Genomic DNA, 24101 nt, shown 5'->3' with positions numbered 1-24101 from the left:
CCTATCAGCAGCAATGTGGCAAGCCCGCAGAGAATTCCTCCCAGTCACTAAGCTGCTCAGGGAAAATAGCATTAAGTATCATTGGAGATTCCCAATTAAACTTCTGGTCTCATGGAACGGTACCACCACCATTATTTCCTCAGTGAGAGAGGGCATAAAAACTATGGAGAAGTAGAACCTACAAGATAGAAGATCATCGCCCCAACGCTCTCACCACCATTCGATATCTCAAGTCCAGGCCAACTGGACCACAGTTCCTGTTAGACAAAATCCGGTATGAGGACTGGATCTGAGAGGACCCAAGTCCCGGGTCTGTGATGATGCTAACACAGATTCTATATATATATATTTTTTTTTAAGTTTCTAGTTAACATTTCACCGAACATTCTGTAGGACTGATATTCTCCCCCTCTAGATGCTTCGATTCGGTCTCAGCTTAATCCAGAGACTGATGGGTTATATAAGATGGTTCTCAATAATAGTTTATGTTACTAGTTGTTATTTTTCCAATTTTTTTTTCCACTACCAGGTACATCTAGCTATGCATTTCTCGCTGTGGGTGTGATGAAGGCTGGCGCGGCTGCTCGCAGACGGCACGCAGAGGCGGCATTTCCTACACTTTGGATATGGTAATAACCATTGCCTCTTTGAATGTGAAGGGACTCAATAGTCCCTTCAAATGGAGTATGGTTTGGAAGGAAGCTAGAAATCTCCATAGTGAGATATTGTTTTTGCAAGAAACTCACTTCCATAAGCGTAAGATACCCAGATTCACAAGTAAGATGGTTCTCATATCTTTATGGCATCTTGCCTTGCCAAACGTAAGGGAGTAGCCATAGCGATCAAAAACACTGTAGCCTTCTCACTACATGATACAATAGTGGACCCACATGGTCGATATTTAGGGGTGATCTGCGATATTAATACTGTTACATATACCTTTTTTAATGTGTATTTTCCCAACAGACACCATCCACGATTCTGGGGGGGTCTCTGCGGTCCAAGATAGAGTCGGTGAGCAAAGAGATTCTGGTGGTGGGAGGGGATTTCAATTTCATTTTGGATAATAAATTGAACACTACTGCCTCTGGGAGGCATCTCTCCTTACTCGCAAAGTCTCTTAATAGAAGAGGGATATTATGATGTTTGGCGTTGTCAACATGCCCCAATTACTATCACATTATCAGAACAATTCTTGACCCCTTTCCCATCCCAATGAACGATGTAGTACTTACCCACCCAGATTATAGAGACAAAGTGAGGTCAGCCCTAATTTCATACTTTGAAATTAATACAACTCCCGAAATAGATCCCTAGATTTTGTGGAATGCACACAAGGCTGTTATGAGAGGCACTCAGATGAAGAAGAAACGTAAACAGGAGATTCCGCATTCAGCATATAGAAACTCTAAACAAAGCCTCAGTAAATGCTTCTCATTCCATAACCTTGAGGGATCTTAAAAAGCTCCTACAAACAATTCTTGCATCCCAACACGAATACTCTCTTGAAAAGTTCAAGCTGCAATGTTATGTACATAACAACAAAGTAGGTGCCTTTTAGCCAAACGACTTAAGCAAACTACCGCATCATCTCACATTGGCTATCTGCTAGATAAAAAGGGAAACAAAATTACAGACCCCAGACTAATAGCAGATCAATTTAAACAATTTAATGAATCTCTTTATAATTTACAAAGAGATGAACAAACCCCACAACCAATCGGGGAAGGATTTAACTCCTTTCAGGATGCTGTCCATTTACCTCATCTATCACCAGAACAGGTCAGTGCCCTGTCGCTCCCTATTACCAGTGAGGAAATCCAATTGGCAATCAAATCTCTACCTTTAAATAAAGCCCCAGGACCAGACGGGTTTACTAATGCCTACTATAAGTACTTCCCCCTCATGATAGCACCATATCTAACGAAGGCTTTTAACAAACCTGCTACAGAGAGTAAATTTCTGGAGGAGATGTTCATGGCCCACATAGTTAGTAGTGTTGGGCGAGCATGCTTGGCTGAACACCATTTTGACTTGAGCGTGTGCTCGAACGCGATGCTCGAGTCTCCTCCCCGCACGTTTATTGGCTGCTACGTACGGGGAAGTGCTGGCACTCACTGTAATGCCGTAGCCATGTTGGTTACTGGCATTACAGTGATTGGATGGCCGGAATGCGTCATCGGGTGTTATATAGCACCCGATGACACGTGGTTTAGCTCAGTCTTAGTCAGGGCGAGCTGCAGCAGAAGGGACAGATAGTGTAGGGACAGGAATTGTTAGGCAAGGTTTAGTGTTGAAATGTGTTAGAGACCCAAAAGTCCTTTGAAGGACTATTGTTTTATCTGGCTGCAACCTGCTGACAGTGACACAACCTCTGCTACATCTGTGGTGATACATTTGCGCATCCTAAATATCTGTGACATTCAGCGCAATTGTTTGGCCGTTGCTAACAGCGACATTACCTGCGCTACATCTCCTGTATAACGTTTGGGCATCCTAAATATCTGTCACATTCAGTGTAATCTTCTCTTAGCCGCTGGTGACAGCGACATTACCTGCGCTACATCTCCTGTATAATGTTTGCGCATTGTAGGAAGTAACAAGGGGCCATCATTGATGGTCGGTATGTGTCACCGAGGTTCCTGGCCTCGGAGAGGTAAGAGCCGTTTTTTCCCCTGAAGTGTCAGTATTGCAGATTGCAGTCTGACACTTCAGCTGTTTAGTATGGCTGTAAAGCTGATCCAGGATGGCTTTTACTGGGAGTAGCCTAAGTGCTGGGTGGTTGGCTACACCCCACGTTCCAGGCCGGGTCTTGGCATGTTTCAAAGCAGTCAGCACTGTCAGGTGGGGTGGATTACTCCTCTTTGACAGGGGAGCGCAGTCAGTCTGTGTTTGGGCCGTGCTGGAGGGCTGAGAGCCGCATGCTGGGAAACGGGCCCCCTAAAGCCTGTTGTGGACCACTGGTGAAAAAACTGCTAACAAGGTGATTGACTTTCCATTGTGTGAACTAACATCAAGACTGTGTCATTTTGTTTTTTCCTTATGTGTGAATAAACACTGAAGTTTTGCTTTACCAACTGATTTTTGCCTCTGTACTGCATCCGCTTACCCTCTCTACCAGAGCAAATCCCCACAGCATCCTAAATGTCTGTGACATTCAGTGTAATTTTTTCGCCACTGGTGACAGCGACATTACCTGTGCTACATCTCCTGTGTAATGTTTGTGCATCCTAAATATCTGTTACATTCAGGGTACTTTATTTGGGCATACACTTACAAAACCTGTGCTACTGTACATGTGACATACTTGCAAGCATATACAGTGTCTTGCAAAAGTATTCACCCCCCCCCCCCCCTTGACTTTTTTCAGATTTTGGTACATCACAGACTTAAGTTAAATTTCTGTTAATCTGAATTTTATGTGATTGTGTGGATCAGAACACAATAGTCTAAGTTGGTGAAGTGAAATGAGAAAAATATATCAATAAAACTATTGTTTAGAAATAGAAAACAAAAAATTGTCATGTGCGTATGTTAGGAAGCCCATAGAAAGCTCTGGTGCAAACAATTACCTTCAGAAGTCACATAATTAGTGAAATGATGTCCACCTGTGTGCAATCTAAGTGTCACATGATCTGTCAGTACATATACACACCTTTTTTGAAAGGCCCCAGATGCTGCAACACCTAAGCAAGAGGCATCACTAACCAAACACTGCCATAAAGATCAAGGAACTCTCCAAACAAGTAAAGGACAATGTTGTTGTAAAGTACAAGTCAGGGGTAGGTTATAAAAAAATATCCAAATATTTGATGATCCCCAGGAGCACCATCAAATCTATCATAACCAAATAGAAAGAACATGGCACAACAGAAAACCTGCCAACAGACAGCCACCCACCAAAACTCACGGACCGGGTAAGGAGGGCATTAATCAGAGAGGCAGCACAGAGACCTAAGGTAACCCTGGAGGAGCTGCAGAGTTCCACAGCAGAGACTGGAGTATCTGCACGTAGGACGACAATAAGCCGTACGCTCCATAGAGTTGGGCTTTATGGCAGAGTGGCCAGAAGAAGGCCATTACTTTCAGCTAAAAACAAAAAGGCATGTTGTGAGTTTGCGAAAAGGCATATGGGAGACTCCCAAAATGTATGGAGGAAGGTGCTCCGGTTTGATGAGACTAAAATTGAACATTTCGGCCATCAAAGAAAACGCTATGTCTGGCGCAAAGCCAATACATCACATCACCCAAAGAACACCATCCCCACAGTGAAACATGGTGGTAGCATCATGCTGTGGGGATGTTTTTCAGCAGCCGGGACTGGGAAACTGGTCAGAGTTGAGGGAAAGATGGATGGTGCTAATTACAGGGATATTCTTGAGCAAAACCTGTACCACTCTATGCGTGATTTGAGGCTAGGACGGAGGTTCCCCTTCAAGCAGGACAATGACCCCAAACACACTGCTAAAGCACCACTGGTTTAAGGGGAAACATGTAAATGTGTTGGAATGGCCTAGTCAAAGCCCAGATCTCAATCCAATAGAAAATCTGTGGTCAAACTTAAAGATTGCTGTTCACAAGTGCAAACCATCCAACTTGAAAGAACTGGAGCAGTTTTGCAAGGGGGAAAGGGCAAAAATCCCAGTGGTAAGATGTGGCAAGCTCGTAGAGATTTATCCAAAGTGACTTGGAGCTGTGATTTCCGCAAAAGGTTGCTCTACAAAGTATTGACTTTAGGGGGGTGAATAGTTATGCACATTGACATTTTCTGGTATTTTGTCCTATTTGTTGTTTGCTTCACAATAAATAAATAAAAAACATCTTCAAAGTTGTGGGCATGTTCTGTAAATTAAATGTGTACTGGTGCTTAATCTGACACTAGGGCCAGATTCACATCCTATTTTTGGCATCCATTTAATGCATACCAAAAATGTATGCGTTAAAAGATGCCTCAGACGTATGCATCTTTTTAATAGACTCTGCAGGATACAAAAAGGTGGAGTGCTGCACATTTGTATACATCAAACATTTTTCTAGATGCATAAAAATGGCCTCTGATTAAAATACTTTTTTTTGCGAGAATTTTTGCCAAGGATCCCCCTCTGGTATATCACTGTCCATGTTGTGGGAATATTTGTGTACTTCTAGTAAGTGTTTGCTGGCTGCAAATAAGACCTGAAGGTTTTTCAGATTCGCCTGCCATTAAAGTGAATAGGGCCCTCCGCGAACGTGCGGTTAGCAAAAACCTGATCGCGAACGCACGCTCGCATTCGTAAATCGTCCCGGACGATGTTCATCCATCACTAGCTACCAGCACCCTGACCCTAATACACGGCCCAGTGTCACAAGGAGGGAAAAGTGACAAGGTAACATAGTGTGGAGGTGGCAGCTTCATGAGGAGCATGCATTAGCACTTGAATATTTTTTGTGACTATGGCTTTATGTGGTTTGCAGAGTGCTGTTGCATTCCCTCCTTTTTTCCAAGCTTGATGAGGAGACCACAAAGTGTCTAGGTGACATAGTGTGGAGGTGGAAGCAGCATCAGGAGACAACAGAGTGACCCGGTGACAGAGTGGGGAGGTGAGTGGCAATACCAGTACCAGCTGAAGATGTGTGGCATCAGGCAGATGGCAGCATCAGAATAGTAGCTGAGACAGGTATCCAGAAAAAAACGGTCTCTTTTGTCAAAGTGTTGGTGTGGCACCATGGATGATCTAGTCTGATGTATCAGGCATTGGTGGGTAGAAATCCTGGCTGATCCACGCCTGATTCATCTTGACAAAGGTCAGTCTCTCCACATTTTGGGTGGACAGGCGAGTTCTTCTTGTGGAAACTATGGCCCCCGTCGCACTAAACACCCTCTCTGATGCCACACTACTGGCCAGAACAGCTTTTCCAGGGCAAACTTGGCCCGTTGCGGCCACAAATTCAGTTTGGCTGCCCAGTAGTTCAGCGGATCTGCAATGACGACTGGCAGGGTGCACTCCAAGTATGCCACCACCGGCTCGTTCAGGTTCTGATCTATGTCTAGCTGCTGGTAAGTAGTTTCTTTACTAGGCGGGTGAAGAAAGCTGCTCATCAGTGACTCTAGACTCAGGCTGCTGCTGATGGAGCTGGTACTGCTCCTGCCACCCCACTCCTCCCCAGCAGCCATGGCAGTGGAACGTGAGTGCAGAGGGCCCTCTGGTCAGGCCTGCGAGAGGATGGACAATGGCGCAGATAGGCAGTGGCCAACTGACTTCATAGGATGTCTCTATAGTAGTTCAGTTTGTCCTCCCTCTCAGCAGGTGTAAAAAAGGCCCCCATTTTGGACGGGTATCGAGGGTCCAACAAGTTGGAGAGCCAGAAGTCATCCCTCTGCCGAATAGTAAAAATTCGGCTGTCACTATGCAAGCAAGTGAGCATGCATCAGGCCATTTGTGCAAGTGACTCGGAGGGACTCCCTGCCTTCATCTCCACTGCATACTGCCACGGTGTGTCTGGGTGCTCTGATCGTCTTCCTCATTGCCCTCTGGCTGCTCCTGCTCCTCCTCTCCTATCACCTGTGTATAAAACCCACCCATTTCGCTACACATTGCTTGTGTTCCAATGTCCTCCTCCTCCAGTTCAGCCCCCACAGGACTCATGTGGCTGTGAGATGTAGGCGCCACATCCCCAGTCCCCTGACCAGCCAGATTTACCAGCATCTGTTCCAGGACATGAAGCAGTGGAATGACAATGTTCATCCCGTAGTCCTGGCGACTGAAACAGCGTGGCCTCCTCAAAGGGCCTGAGCAAACAGCAGGTGTCACGCATGAGCTGCCACTGGCAGTTACACAGGGGAGTATTCCTGTCCACTTGGATCATCAAGAAATTGTGTATGGCCTTTCTCTGTTTGTACAGTTGGTCCAACATATTGAGGGTGGAATTCCAACTGGTGAAAACGTCGCATATCAGCCTATGTTGGGGGATGCCATTCTGCCGCTGCAGCTGAAGGAGTGTGTGCTTTGCTGAGCCCTCCTTGATGCAGCACCGACACCATGTTCTTTCCGTTGTCGGTCACCATGGTTCAGATTTTTAGTTGTCAAGGAGAAAGCCAGGATTTAATTTCTTGATGAAGGACACCGGGCAGTTCCTCCCCTGTGTGACTCTGTTCGCCCAGGCAAACGAGGTGCAGAACAGCGTGACACCGCATCGCCCTGCACATATGGTATGCTGGAGGGGCACTGTGAATTGTCCCTGCAGTGGAGGCTGCGGACATGGTGGAGGATGAGGAGGCAGAGACAGACATTGTCGCAGGACCAACAGCGTGAGAACGTGGAGGCGGAAGCGGCGTGACCGGGCCAAGTTGCTGGTGTAGCTGTGCAGGAACCACATTCATCCAGTGGGCCGTAAAGGACATGTATTGTCCCTGACCAAAGTTATAGCTTCACAAGTCGGTGCTGCCGTGCACTTTTGCAGACAACGACAGGCTCAAGGACTGGCCCACCTTCTGTTCTACATACGTGTGCAGGGATGGTACTGCCTTTTTGGCAAAGAAATGACGACTTGGGACTCTCCACCTCGGCTCGGCACAAGTTCTCTGAAAGGTGGAGAGTCCACCACTTGGAAAGGGAGGGACTGCAGCACCAGGAACTTGGTGAAAATCCCAATAAGTTTGATGTGTCACATGACCCTCTTCCTATTGAAAAAACAAAAGTTGGATTCAAAATGGCCGACTTCAAAATGGCTGCCACGGTCACCACCCATCTTGAAAAGTTTCCCCCCTCACATATACTAATGTGCCACAAACAGGAAGTTAATATCACCAACCATTCCCATTTTATTATGGTGTATCCATATAAACGGCCCACCCTGTATATTTGCCATTCAGCGGTACAGTTATATGTTCTAAAACCTTCTGTGGCGAGTATAAGTGGAAAAAAAGAAGGGCCTATTTGCCGTTCAGCAGTGCAGTTATATGTGGGAATGCTGTTCCATCCGGTTTGCGTTTAGTTGGACCATCATTTATTTTTCAACAGGACAATGACCCCAAACACACCTCCAGGCTGTGTAAGGGCTATTTGACCATGAAGGAGACTGATGGGGTGCAGCGCCAGATGATGAAAATAAAGAAAACTCTTTCATTGAGAAGGTGTGTCCAAACTTTTGGTCTGTACTGTATACAGCGGCATAAACGGCCTTTTATGTCAGGTGAATGCCTAATTTTTGGGGCCTGTACTGGCCGACAATTACATATTCATCTTGTGACCGCCTAATGTACCTCCAGCCACAGAATCCAAAGTTATTTGCTGTCAGGTGAATGCCTATTGCCAAATTTTTGGGGCCTGTAATGTGACATAATTACACCCTTGTCTCTCTCCTCTGCCTCTCATTTTGGTGGCGTATGAACCGCATTCACCATGAGGACCTTCTAATGTTACTGGGTCATGTGACTATGCCCCCACCCCATACTGTGCCCCCTTATACCTTGCATTGTGCCTACTTACCACACCCTGTGCAGTGCCCCTAGTCATTCTCTGTACTGTGCCCTCTAATACCCTTTTATCCGGTCACGGTATGGCGATGTTATCCAGTCACTGTGCAGAGGTGTTATCCGGTCAATGTATGGCGGTGGTATCAAATAACTGGATGGCCATAACTGTATACCTTTCCCTGCCCACGCCATCCTTTTTTTAGACCTGGCATGAGCAGGAAAAATCTGCAGTTTGCGGTGTTAAGGACCTTTGCGCCACAATCTGTGTCACAAATACACCTAACATAGATGTATTTCTATATAATAAATTACCACCTAATTGTATTGTTATTTGGAGGTAGGGCTAATATCTTTATATTATATAGATTCTAGTGTATTATACTGTGCCCAGTATTTCACAGTAGAAAATAATCCTAGGGAAACACAGTCCTTATCCCTGACCACCAGGACCAGGTAGCGCTCTGTCAGTAGATGGCGGCCTCTCCTCTCCGTCACGCTGCTCCAATGTGTACTGGTGCTTAATCTGACACTAGGGCCAGATTCACATCCTATTTTTGGCATCCATTTAATGCATACCAAAAATGTATGCGTTAAAAGATGCCTCAGACGTATGCATCTTTTTAATAGACTCTGCAGGATACAAAAAGGTGGAGTGCTGCACATTTGTATACATCAAACATTTTTCTAGATGCATAAAAATGGCCTCTGATTAAAATACTTTTTTTTGCGAGAATTTTTGCCAAGGATCCCCCTCTGGTATATCACTGTCCATGTTGTGGGAATATTTGTGTACTTCTAGTAAGTGTTTGCTGGCTGCAAATAAGACCTGAAGGTTTTTCAGATTCGCCTGCCATTAAAGTGAATAGGGCCCTCCGCGAACGTGCAGTTAGCAAAAACCTGATCGCGAACGCACGCTCGCATTCGTAAATCGTCCCGGACGATGTTCATCCATCACTAGCTACCAGCACCCTGACCCTAATACACGGCCCAGTGTCACAAGGAGGGAAAAGTGACAAGGTAACATAGTGTGGAGGTGGCAGCTTCATGAGGAGCATGCATTAGCACTTGAATATTTTTTGTGACTATGGCTTTATGTGGTTTGCAGAGTGCTGTTGCATTCCCTCCTTTTTTCCAAGCTTGATGAGGAGACCACAAAGTGTCTAGGTGACATAGTGTGGAGGTGGAAGCAGCATCAGGAGACAACAGAGTGACCCGGTGACAGAGTGGGGAGGTGAGTGGCAATACCAGTACCAGCTGAAGATGTGTGGCATCAGGCAGATGGCAGCATCAGAATAGTAGCTGAGACAGGTATCCAGAAAAAAACGGTCTCTTTTGTCAAAGTGTTGGTGTGGCACCATGGATGATCTAGTCTGATGTATCAGGCATTGGTGGGTAGAAATCCTGGCTGATCCACGCCTGATTCATCTTGACAAAGGTCAGTCTCTCCACATTTTGGGTGGACAGGCGAGTTCTTCTTGTGGAAACTATGGCCCCCGTCGCACTAAACACCCTCTCTGATGCCACACTACTGGCCAGAACAGCTTTTCCAGGGCAAACTTGGCCCGTTGCGGCCACAAATTCAGTTTGGCTGCCCAGTAGTTCAGCGGATCTGCAATGACGACTGGCAGGGTGCACTCCAAGTATGCCACCACCGGCTCGTTCAGGTTCTGATCTATGTCTAGCTGCTGGTAAGTAGTTTCTTTACTAGGCGGGTGAAGAAAGCTGCTCATCAGTGACTCTAGACTCAGGCTGCTGCTGATGGAGCTGGTACTGCTCCTGCCACCCCACTCCTCCCCAGCAGCCATGGCAGTGGAACGTGAGTGCAGAGGGCCCTCTGGTCAGGCCTGCGAGAGGATGGACAATGGCGCAGATAGGCAGTGGCCAACTGACTTCATAGGATGTCTCTATAGTAGTTCAGTTTGTCCTCCCTCTCAGCAGGTGTAAAAAAGGCCCCCATTTTGGACGGGTATCGAGGGTCCAACAAGTTGGAGAGCCAGAAGTCATCCCTCTGCCGAATAGTAAAAATTCGGCTGTCACTATGCAAGCAAGTGAGCATGCATCAGGCCATTTGTGCAAGTGACTCGGAGGGACTCCCTGCCTTCATCTCCACTGCATACTGCCACGGTGTGTCTGGGTGCTCTGATCGTCTTCCTCATTGCCCTCTGGCTGCTCCTGCTCCTCCTCTCCTATCACCTGTGTATAAAACCCACCCATTTCGCTACACATTGCTTGTGTTCCAATGTCCTCCTCCTCCAGTTCAGCCCCCACAGGACTCATGTGGCTGTGAGATGTAGGCGCCACATCCCCAGTCCCCTGACCAGCCAGATTTACCAGCATCTGTTCCAGGACATGAAGCAGTGGAATGACAATGTTCATCCCGTAGTCCTGGCGACTGAAACAGCGTGGCCTCCTCAAAGGGCCTGAGCAAACAGCAGGTGTCACGCATGAGCTGCCACTGGCAGTTACACAGGGGAGTATTCCTGTCCACTTGGATCATCAAGAAATTGTGTATGGCCTTTCTCTGTTTGTACAGTTGGTCCAACATATTGAGGGTGGAATTCCAACTGGTGAAAACGTCGCATATCAGCCTATGTTGGGGGATGCCATTCTGCCGCTGCAGCTGAAGGAGTGTGTGCTTTGCTGAGCCCTCCTTGATGCAGCACCGACACCATGTTCTTTCCGTTGTCGGTCACCATGGTTCAGATTTTTAGTTGTCAAGGAGAAAGCCAGGATTTAATTTCTTGATGAAGGACACCGGGCAGTTCCTCCCCTGTGTGACTCTGTTCGCCCAGGCAAACGAGGTGCAGAACAGCGTGACACCGCATCGCCCTGCACATATGGTATGCTGGAGGGGCACTGTGAATTGTCCCTGCAGTGGAGGCTGCGGACATGGTGGAGGATGAGGAGGCAGAGACAGACATTGTCGCAGGACCAACAGCGTGAGAACGTGGAGGCGGAAGCGGCGTGACCGGGCCAAGTTGCTGGTGTAGCTGTGCAGGAACCACATTCATCCAGTGGGCCGTAAAGGACATGTATTGTCCCTGACCAAAGTTATAGCTTCACAAGTCGGTGCTGCCGTGCACTTTTGCAGACAACGACAGGCTCAAGGACTGGCCCACCTTCTGTTCTACATACGTGTGCAGGGATGGTACTGCCTTTTTGGCAAAGAAATGACGACTTGGGACTCTCCACCTCGGCTCGGCACAAGTTCTCTGAAAGGTGGAGAGTCCACCACTTGGAAAGGGAGGGACTGCAGCACCAGGAACTTGGCTAGGAGCACATTCAGCTTCGGCGCTGTTGGATTAGTGCACGCATACTGTTGTCTCTTGGCAATCGCTTCAGTGATCGATTGCTGACGGAATGACTGACAAGGAGTAGGAGGAGGAGCAGAAGCATCAGGACCAGCAGATGATGGGAAGGACAAACAGCTCTCTTCGGCTGAGGTGGTGGAGCCTTGACTGCCTGAAATCGGGTGCGTGCCACTGGGTGATGCGCTGCGGCAGGCTCGACCACCACATCGGAGCCACGGTTCTCCCAGGCCACTTTATGGTGACACTGCATATGTTGATGCAGGGCCGTGGTGCCAACATTGGCATTCTGGCCATGCTTCACGTTCTGCCCACAGATTCTACAAATGGCCATGTTCACCTCCTTCGGCGGCTTAACAAAAAACTGCCACACCGCTGAGTAGGTGATTTTATCCCCAACACTCCCTACTAACTGACTGCTATCACCGCTGTTTCTGTGAACCCCTGCACCACTATTTTCCGGGCAGGTAGGCTCCTACGAGCAGGTGGTCTACCCCGGGCATGTTTGGCTACTGACCTCCCATTGCTGCCACCCTGCTGACTCCCGGCCACACTAGCGACTTGCTGGCTCCACCGCTGCCTCACGGGCAAGCTGCCACCCTCTTCTCCCGATGATGATGAAGCCCATTCGTCACCCGGCTCCCAAGTGAGATCAGCTACATCATCATCATCGAGTACTGTCTGCACGTCACTGATGTCCTCCTCAACAGTCTCTGGGTCAGGAGCCTGACCGCTCGCAACACCAGTTCCCACTCCACTCACCTCATCACTACTTGCCCGCCTAGTTGAGGAAGTGGTGGATTTCTCCTCCACATCTTGGCTTGCCAGTAGCTGCTGACTGTCCACTGTCCTCTAGTACCTCTTCCTCACTGTATAGTGGAGCTGAGACCACAGCATACAATACTTCTCTGGCTGAGGGAATGGAAAAAGACAGAGGCAGGTTGAGAGGTGAGGGCACAGGGCCTGCTCCCGGGCCATGCCAACTAAGGGTTGTGTTTAACAAATCCACCGACTCTTGGCAGAGTCAACCATTCAAGAACCTCTGGGTTGCTGGTCAAGACACGACCGCTAGCTGACACTGGGAGCTCAGGCCTCTTGAAGTGACCCCTGCTGCTACGGCCCCTTACTCTGCTGTGACCTCTGCCTGAGCCACAAACATTTAGGCCTCTGCCACACCCGTGTGCAGTGCCTGGCACTTCTCTGTTTGACATACTGTTACCTCAAATAAATAAATAAAAAGGAATTTAAAACACCCCAAAAAAGTCTGTAATTTTCTCACTTCACTACACAACGGCTAATAAGCCCTTTTTATCCCATCGCCGGAACTGCCTGCCGGATCAATCAATATGCATGCAACCGGACAGCATTTGTAGACGGATCCGGATGCAGGTCCGTCTCACAAATGCATTGCAAGAACGGATCCGTCTGTCCGTTTGTCATACACATTTTTAAAGGTCTGCGCATGCGCAGACCGGAAGGACAGATCCGGCATTCCAGTATTTTTAATGCCAGATCCGGCACTAATACATTTGCATGAAAAAAAATGCTGAATCCGGCATTCAGGCAGATGTTCAGCTTTTTTGGCCGGAGTAAAACCGTAGCATGCTGCGGTATTATCTCTATCCTGATCAGTCAAAAAGACTGAACTGAAGACATCCTGATGCATCCTGAACGGATTGCTCTCCATTCAGAATGCATGGGGCTAAAACTGATCAGTTCTTTTCCGGTATAGAGCCCCTAGGTTGGAACTCTATGCCGGAGAAGAAAAACGCTAGTGTGAAAGTACCCTTATACACACAATAAAAAATGGCCAAGGAAAGAAAAAGGCGCTCATAGGGTAAATAAGTTAAAAGCCGAGCCTCCAAAGTAACAGGAAGAGTGGTACTGCTCACCTGTTGCTCTTGCACCTATTGTTCGGTGCAACTGAGCTGGAGGTGAATAGGAGTGATTACGTCTCACTGGTTGGTGCTGCTTCTGATTCTGTCCACATTCCCCTTTGGCGGGGGCCAAGCCGCCGTCTGGGTTGATGAATAGGGTATATTTCCACTGGACCGGGGGTCGAATGGAGGGGTGGACCGTAGGTGCAAAAACGCAACCAGAGTATTTTTATAAACCAATAGTTTTTTTTATTGTTATAGTGACAACGCGTTTGCGGACCCCTTTTTCAAGTCGGTGGAAGGAACCGCTGGTGGAGAGAGCGCTGCTTCCAGCTCCTGGCACGTGTGGCATGCAGAGGCTGTAACAGCCTCTGGACGCCACACGTGCCAGGAGCTGGAAGCAGCGCTCTCTCCACCAGCGGTTCATTCCACCGACTTGAAAAAGGGGTCCGCAGAACCCCGAAACGCGTTGTCACTATAACAATAAAAAAAAACGATTGGTTTATAAAAATACTCTGGTTGCGTCTTTGCGCCTACGGTCCACCCCTCCATTCGACCCCCGGTCCAGTGGAAATATACCTTATACACACAAAAAAGGGCTTTAGAACATATAACTGCACTGCTGAACGGCAAATAGGCCCTTCTTTTTTTCCACTTATACTCGCCACAGAAGGTTTTAGAACATATAACTGTACCGCTGAATGGCAAATATACAGGGTGGGCCGTTTATATGGATACACCATAATAAAATGGGAATGGTTGGTGATATTAACTTCCTGTTTGTGGCACATTAGTATATGTGAGGGGGGAAACTTTTCAAGATGGGTGGTGACCGTGGCAGCCATTTTGAAGTCGGCCATTTTGAATCCAACTTTTGTTTTTTCAATAGGAAGAGGGTCATGTGACACATCAAACTTATTGGGATTTTCACAAGAAAAACAATGGTATTTTTATTTTACCACTAATATATGGCAAAAAGGGCTTTAGAACATATAACTGCACAGCTGAACGGCAAATATTTTTTCATTTTGCCACTATTACATGACAAAAAGGGCTTTAGAACATATAACTGCACCGCTGAACGGCAAATAGGCCCTTATTTTTTTCCACTTATACACACGACAAAAGGCTTTAGAACATATAACTGCACTGCTGAACAGCAAATATATTTTTATTTTGCCACTAATACACAACATAAAGTGCTGTCATTTTTTAACTTCACCGCACAACAGCCAATAAGCCGTTTTTTTCCCACTAATACTAGCCAAAAAATGCTTCAGAACATATTACTGCACCGCACAAGTGCAAATAAGACGTATAAATATTTCCTTGTAATAAACCCTGTTAATGGCTGTATCAAACAGCACTTGCACCCCAATAACAAGAACGGTTTGCTGGAATTACAGAGCTGTAAAATGGCAATTTGGATCCCCAGTCAGTGCAGCAAGTGTAATAGGATTGTTCCTATTACCCAGGCTGTAACCTCCCTTACTGAACCCTGTTCAATATAAATTCTGTGGTATAATTCCTCTCTATCCTTTCTCTACAGCTTAAATAATCTTTACCTGCACTTGTATATCATTTTATTAGCACAATTAAGTTTTTCCTAGCACTGTCCCTGGTGCCTGCTGACATCTTTCCCTGCAGTAAGTACACTGGAAAATGGCAGAATGCAAGAAGGCTGAGGCTATTTATAGGGCTGTGACATCACAGGGCTGGCTGGCTGCATGCATGGCATTATGGGTGATCCCGCCTTCCCAGAGTTCCTTGCTCCATGTCTTCACACATGCAGCAGCCATCTTAGGAAAAAATGTGATTCGTTACCACGAAGCGTGAGGGCATTCAGATTCGGTGTGAATCAAATAAAACCTGAAATTCGGATCGAATTCCACTTTGTCAACTTCGATTCGCTCATCTCATCAGCTATGAGACACCTAATTCCAGAAACAATTGGTGTGCCTGGTAGGCAGATAGGGTTTTTATGTATTTTTGGTATGCAATAAAATACATAAATATGTTGTGAGGAACTCGTTTTAAACTTGGGCCCTCATTTCCCGCAGTGCTTTGTGACCAGGGAGGCACATAGCCTTCATGGTGCCTGAGGCAAAAATTTAAACAGCACCTCCCCCCATGCCAAATTTTGGACCTAGCCCCTTCCCTCCAGCCAGAGGTGTAACTTGACCAGCATGCACCTTCTATAATGCCGGTGTCTTCTTATGTGGCACAAGGTTTTTTGGGCCCCTTCAGGGTCCTGGGCCTGGTAGCGACTGCTACCTCTGCACCCCCTATAGCGACGACCCTAGTAGGATGCAATTGCAATTGAATTTACATGTTTTTATCATTAGTTGTACATTCCTGATCATATTCTTTGTATTTTGGATTACAATACCGCCCCCTTTGTCAGCTGGCCGGATAGTGATCTGTTCATTTGTTTGCAATTCTTTAAGAGCCCTAATTTCCTGTGGTGTGAGATTGTGAGGTGCACATTTCATATTTCTAATCTCTTTGTCAACTACTGTACAGTTCATGACTAATTTCCTGCCTAGGATATTTCTTATAACTAGGTTGAAGATCTATATGAACATACTTGATTTGTCTTTCTTCCGGATTTTTCGTATGATATGATGCTTATTATGACACAATTTGCCAATAAGTTTTTCAACCCTATATAAATATCAAATTTATTCACCTGGCGTCTTGGAGTGAATTTTAAACCTTTATGAAATGATTTGACTTGATAGGGTGATAGTTTTGTGTCACTAATATTATATATTTGTGCTTCTTCTATTCCAGTTTGACCATTGACCATCTTGAATTGTGTGATCTTTAAACTTTCTTCTATTTCTTTTTCGTACTCTCTTTTGTGTTTGATTAAATTGATGAATCTGCCAAAATTGTGTCTTTTTAAAAGCACCATACCATATGAAAAATCCAGCAGAAAGATAAACCATTCAGTCTATATATGTTCAACCAGACTTATCTTCGATTTAAGGAATATCCTAAGCAGGAAATTTGTCATGACTTGAGCTTGACACTCTTAGAAATGTTGTTGAGAAAGAGATTAGAAATATGAAGTGTGCACAAGGAAGAAATAATCTTACACCACAGGAAATTAGGTCCCCTAAAGAATTGGAAACAAACAGATCACTATCCACTTAAAAAATTGGGATTTTGGACAAACAAGAATATGAGTAAAGAGATGGCTGTGGGACTTAAAATTACTGGACCAGTGGAATTAGAGCGCTGCAAACTTTTTCCAGCATGAAGCGCTGGTTACATAGATTTTTATTGTTGTGTTTTTTCAGATATATTCCTTTTGTGGTGTTTTAGGGTACATAATAAACTTTGTTAGTGGGTCGGGAGGGGCACCGTGGGAGCCACAGTCCATCCATACTCACGCCATTCTCATCCAAACCCCAGAAATGGAAGATGAGATTAGTAATTAGAGTAAAGCAATAATTCCATTAGCCTCGTTAGTGTCTCGGGGGCCTCAATTAAGCCAATGTTCTCCCAGCCACTACTCCCATTATGTGGATGGTGACGGGTAGACCCATTGGTGCTGTACCCACAGGGGGTCTCATATGTAGTCTTAGGTAAGGGGCTCTGCCTCAGGGAAATACAGCAACTAATGCACAGTTAGCATTGGGTTGGGGTGTTCCCAGGGGGACATGCTCAGACCTGGGGGTGGCATTGCGGTACTTAGAACACTGACTAGGGGATGGGGGGGTTGCTGGGGATTCATGTGCTTCAGCCGTGGTGTCCGTCATCTGGATAAGCATCAGCTGTGACTGAAAAATATAATGTCCAGTGATCCTAACGTTGTGGGCCAACCTAAAACATTAGGAGATCCTAAGCTGGATTTACACGGGTCAACTGAGTTCCTTCCCGACAGTCGGCTTCTTGTTCAGTAAAGGACATTTACATGCAGTGATCTCCTTCACAATATGAGGACGAGGGATCTCTATTTCAATCCCTAGTCCTCACACAGAATTATGATTTCTAAACAGCAGATCTCTGTTTAGACAGCATGATCTGGTGTCCCAGAAGCCCTGATTAGTAGTGCCTGCATGAACGACAGGATCACTCAATGAACAAACATTTAGCTCGTTCATCGGCTGATCTGAGGCACATTTACATGGCCAGATTGTCAAGAATGACCATTTGCAGGAACGTTCATTTCCGGTGATCTGCTCGATTCCCGGGCCGTGTAAATGCAAGAGCATTGTACACTTTGATTATAAGTTAGGTATTGAAAGGATAAATTTCTTTTTTGAATGAGAAGATAGGCTGAAATCTATACAGATCCAATTTATATTGGACAGTATCTGTGTTTTTTGTCACATATAATTATTTTGTTTTCAATGCAATATTTTAACATCAAACCACATGTACCGCCATGGGTACGATATTCGCACCAAGCTTTGCTAATCTTTTTATGGGTCACTGGAAATACAATTACATCCTACTGATATTGACGTGATCTAAAAGAGTTAAAATATTTTATAGAAGAACTCAATCATAATACATCAGTCTTTACATTTGCACTGCATATTATTTAGGAAGTAGTGGAGTTCTTAGACCTTAAAATATTATATAAAAGTAACAAATTAGGGTACACTGTCTACCATAAGCCTACCTTTAAAAAAAATCTTGATATAGTAACATAGTAACATAGTACATAAGGCCGAAAAAAAGACATTTGTCCAGTCCAGTTCAGGCCTGTCATCCTGAAAGTTGATCCAGAGGAAGGCAAAAAAAAAAAAAACTGTGAGGTAGAAGCCAATTTTCCCCACTTTAGGGAAATAAAAAATTGCTTCCCGACTCCAATCAAGTAATCAGAATAAATCCCTGCATCAACGACCCCTCTCTAGTAGCTATAGCCTGTAATATTATTACACTCCAGAAATACATCCAGGCCCCTCTTGAATTCCTTTATTGTACTCACCATCACCACCTCCTCAGGCAGAGAGCTCCATAGTCTCACTGCTCTTACCGTAAAGAATCCTCTTCTATGTTTGTGTACAAACCTTCTTTCCTCCAGACGCAGAGGATGTCCCCTCGTCACAGTCACAGTCCTGGGGATAAATAGATGATGGGAGAGATCTCTGTACTGACCCCTGATATATTTATACATAGTAATTAGATCTCCCCTCAGTTGTCTTTTTTCTACAGTGAATAACCCTAATTTTGATAATCTTTCAGGGTACTGTAGTTGCCCCATTCCAGTTATTACTTTAGTTGCCCTCCTCTGGACCCTCCCCAGCTCTGCTATGTCTGCCTTGTTCACAGGAGCCAAGAACTGTACACAGTACTCCATTTGTGGTCTGACTAGCGATTTGTAAAGTGGTAGGACTATGTTCTTATCACGGGCATCTATGCCCCTTTTGATGCAACCCATTATCTTATTGGCCTTGGCAGCAGCTGTCTGACACTGGTTTTTGCAGCTTAGTTTGCTGTTTATTAAAATTCCTAGGTCCTTTTCCATGTCAGTGTTACCTAGTGTTTTACCATTTAGTATGTACGGGTGACTTGCATTATTCCTTCCCATGTGCATAACTTTACATTTATCAGTGTTAAACCTCATCTGCCACTTCTCTGCCCAAGCCTCCAATCTATCCAGATCCCTCTGTAGCAGTATACTCTCCTCTTCAGTGTCAATTACTTTACACAGTTTAGTGTCATCTGCGAAAATTGATATTTTACTATGCAAGCCTTCTACAAGATCATTAATAAATATATTGAAGAGAATAGGGCCCAATACTAACCCCTGAGGTAGCCCACTATTGATAGTGACCCAATCTGAGTGTGTACCACTAATAACCACACTCTGTTTTCTATCCCTCAGGCAGTTACTTACCCACATAGAGACGTTTTCTCCCAGTAAAATTTGAAAAAGATGCTACAGAACTTTTTAAACAATTTAGAGAAAAACAATATCTAGAGAAAGTTGTGATAAAATCACTCGACCAAGTGACAGCATTGGATAGAAGCACAGTTTTTGGTGATCAGAAGGGAGAGGTGGAGAATACAAATTCTGCCACTGATGTACATGAGAGAAGTCACTGATAAATATACAGTATGTAAGTTGCAACCTTTTGTATAAGGAATGTAAAATAGAATCTTATTGAGAGATGCTATGGATATGCCTTTAGATAATTTATTGAATGTGCCTTGAGAAATTATGATAGAGGTCAAAGGAAAATCCTCTCTCCAGCTTTGTTATGCATGTCTGACAAACAGGAAAAGACTGAAAGAGCTTGCAGAAGAGGTGGAGTTCCAAGATGAATGACAAAAATTTAAGCCATAGATAGCTTATAAAATCACATATAACAATGGCCACTTGACGGTAGCAAAGTACACTTAGTATTGTGGATAACAAATATAACAGAATGTAATAATAAATTCTAGTTGAAAGCCATAGCTGGCACTACGGAAGAAGAATCTAAAATGTGAAACAAAGTTAATATTACTTTTTATTCATACTATTAAATGATTGAACCTATCTTTTCTAAACAGTGCCTTTTTTTTTACAAGAAGATAGGCACCCCATTGTGTATACAAGCGTCCTCAGAAGGTATCATTCCTGCAAGACTATTATTTTGTTTCTCTAGCAGGCTGTTCCGGATGGACATTTATATGGACATTCGTGATTAATTTTATTTGTTACATCTACTTATTATTTAGCTATATTTTCTGATATCGTTATTTGTGACTTTTTTCTTATAAATAAATATTTTATTCATCAAATATACAAAATTTGACTGCTGTATGCCTATGGAGCTGATATCTACTTTATATATTAGGTCTATAATTGCTACACTTGGATCTTGGTCAGTGCACTTGGCATACATTTTATCCATAGCTTGTGGTGTGAGCCGCTAATATAATTTTTCACATCCAAAATTGATGCCAGAGTGGGGGCAGCTCCCTGCCCGTCTATAAACACACACACGTTAATGTAATGAGAAAAACTGGCTTGTTCTGCATAAGCATCCAAAAATTATGCTTTAACTGGGCAGTATGCATGTCTCTACTTGTATATACACAGAAGAAACTGTGGCTTGTTTTGAAGTTGAACAAGCTTGGAAAAATTATCCATTTTATTTCCGTGGATGTGGAAAGGGGCAGCAGAGTAAGGAACAGACAACAAGTAGATATGGGCAACTGTGTTGGTTTAATAGTGGTGGCAGTAGGGGTAATGGAAGTGGCAGTAGAGGGATTAGCAGTGGGCAGTAGCAGCAGCTATATGGTACAGAAAATGATGATAGGCAGGCAGACAGCAGCAGTGGCATGATAGCCACATCAGCAATGGTTGATAAAATCATTTGCCTCAACCAGAGGTGTGAAAATCCTCAGGGATCCATGACCCCTGCCATGTTGAAAACCCTCTCTGAGATGACAAAGGCCAGAGTCCAGGTAGGACTGAACCTGGATGTTTAGACAGTACGTCACCATTTGCTGATTCGTGCCAACCTTGTGCAGCACATATAAAATAAAAGCTGTTCCATAATATTGATGATACTGAATTGATTGCTGCTGCAGCGGAGGCAATGGGAGGTGGGTGACTCAGTGGGAGGTGGACAAGTTTCTCCTGGTCAGACACATGGTTGGCAGTCATCTGCTCTCCTAATTCTGCTACAGGCTGTGTACACAGTGTATCATGGTAATAAAGCAATTTGGCATCCCTTTTGACAACAGAAAAACCTTACCCCATTTTTCAAGGGACTAAAAGCATGGCTATCCAGTAATCAAACTTCTCCATGCTAAGGATACGCCTGCCAGTACATAAGCAAGCAACTAAGCAAGTAATCTCTTCCTGCTCCCCCTGAGGTAGCTCCTCCTCCACTTCCTCCTCCATGCCCCAATAGTTACAGTGCTGCGGAAGCTGTCCTTCTTCAACTGTCCCTTCTTGCACCAGCGTGAGCACCTGCTCTAAGATAAATATCAGGGGGATGACATGCTACAATTCCCCCTAATGACAAGTCTGGTGGCCTGAGTACACGACATGCATCTCTGATGAGCTGCAACTGCTAGACCTCAGAACAACAAATGTTCCCTGCTAAGGTGGTCTGGTGCATAACAAAATCATTCACCACTTTACACCGCTAGTACAGATGCTCTAGCATATGCAAGGTGGAATTCCAACAAGTTGGAAAGTTGTGGATCAAGTGGTTAAATGGCAGGCCATTCTGTCGCTGCATGACCAGGAGGCCGCAAGATCATTTTGTCTGACATGGTGTCCTCGAAGCTGTAGAGGCCTCCCCTGCCATTTGATTGACGGGGCTGGTCACATCACATCGCTGAGTCTCTGCTCCTGCTACTGAGGCAGTGACTACGCATACGCCGCTACTCTTCTTGCAGAAGCAGAGACTCTGTGCTGGTGACTCCACTTGGAGCAGTTCTACATGGGCATATCAGGGCTGGCTGAGATGTCCGGTCCCGCCAATCAAGCAGCCGAGTGAGCATCCTCAGCTTCTGGGGACACTCCATCATGGCTCCAGAAACCTGATTAGGCAAATTGATCCTTGCAAATCAATTTGCTCATCTCTACTCTCATTAGATACTTCCGGGAGAGAAGCCACTACCAGACAGTTCTGGCAGCAGCTTTCTTCTCATTTTCAATTAAGACCACATAAAAACTTGGCCTAGTAGATGTGTATAGAGTGTGAGACAGTGACAGGTTAGAGGCAAGGAAGGGGTGGATAGTGTGGTCCACGCCCCTATTCCACCTCAGGCGAGACCAGCTGGAAGTAATCAGGCTGGCACAAAGCACCTCCCAGGGTGTCAGCAAGGGGGGAGTGTGTTGCCTGTTTGACAGAGGCCTGGAGGCTCTGTGTGGTCCAAGCCAGGAGGGCTGAGAGACCACTATTCCCCATGTGTGCTGAGACACTGGACTGGAGACAGTGGGCGTACTGTGCTCTGTACAGCCAGAGGCTGTGGGACATTGGCTGAGAAAGCCGCATGTGTTCACAGGGTGTGAACAGGGACTTAGGTGAGTCAGGAATATTACAGTATGTTTAGTTAGAGCCTGGACGGGCGAGTGTTTATTATTTTTGTGCTGGTGTATCACAATAAATGCACTGTTTGGACCTGAAACCCGATGTCCTAAAGCCGTATCAGTGTGAATGATCCTCTAAAAGAAAGCTACCCCTCACAAGAGGAATCGCGAGAGATACTATAGCTGTCTGCTTAACGAGGGACCAAGAAAACCAAAGATGAGGTACTAGGGGCTGTTACTGAATTGGTGGACAAGGATATCCAAGGATGCATACATTCCTGAGATTACATTTGCTATCAATATTATATATTATATAATCAATATTATACAGTACATTCACATAATATTTCATAAAGTGACAAAAAGTCAATAAAACTGCTTTAATAATACATTCCGTTGTGACCTTGGCCTTCAGTTTATTCAGTTTAGTAACCAGCGTTGCCGGTAATTACTTCATTAGTAGACTATTTGAAGCCATTTACACTTGAAAGGTACAATGCAAAGAAATGCATTAATACACAATTTTATTGCATATCTTTGTATACTAAAACATGAAAAAAGCAAAAAAAAAAATGATTTCTTGTCATGAAAGTGAATACTTTTTCAACTTAAAAAAACTAGGTCACAGATCATCTGAAATGTCTGAATCAAAAACGGAGCCTTTTATTTTTAATCGTTTTTTTTTTTCATGACGTTTGTTATGGAGATAGCAAGTAATTAAAACCTTTTAAGGCCTTTCAGCTATTTTGACCCAGAAAAATTCAATTTAACCTTGTCCTAATATACTAATTCATCACTTTTTTTTTTCCTCGGCTCCAAAGCAAGTCTGATTACAGATACATAATGTAATGTCTCTGAATTTTCTCATCAGCACATTTAATAAATAACGTTTGATGTGTCTCTTTGATGGTATATTCGATTCAGAAAGCTTTCATACTGGAAAATGCACCAGGCAGTGAAATGCTACGGACTTTTGTGTTTTATGAACTTGCCTTATCTACTTGACACACACAGCAATACGTGATGCTATCTGTTTCTTAAGCAGCCTGCTTCTCTAGCAAAATAGCCTGGTGTAATCCAGTTACGGCACAATTAATAAGCATCAGAAGGTGAGATAGACCCTACATCTCATGGATTTTGCAATGTCATTCCACTTTCATGTATGAATTAATTTACTTTCTTTTGGCTGGTTTCAGAGATGGACATCCAGAAAGGATCAGTAGAACATCAGTTGATCCCTGGGTTTTGTTGCCCAGTGCAGAACAGAGAAGCTGCCAAAAATACCAATTGGGGGGGCAGCTTATGGCCGAAAATACGCCACCTGGAGTCCCCCAAAATTTGTGAGGACATTTGCTTTGGTAATGAATTACCTGAAGATGAGCCGATGGGAAAGAAGAGAAAGACAAAGACATTAAAGCCAGAGGTGAGGTATGTCTATGTGACCCACCCTGCATGCCCTGGGC

This window comes from Bufo gargarizans, chromosome 6 (genome assembly GCF_014858855.1).
Source record: "Bufo gargarizans isolate SCDJY-AF-19 chromosome 6, ASM1485885v1, whole genome shotgun sequence".
NCBI lineage: Eukaryota > Metazoa > Chordata > Amphibia > Anura > Bufonidae > Bufo > Bufo gargarizans.
The sequence above is the reverse complement of the archived record's forward strand: the minus strand, read 5'-3'. Positions refer to the sequence as shown.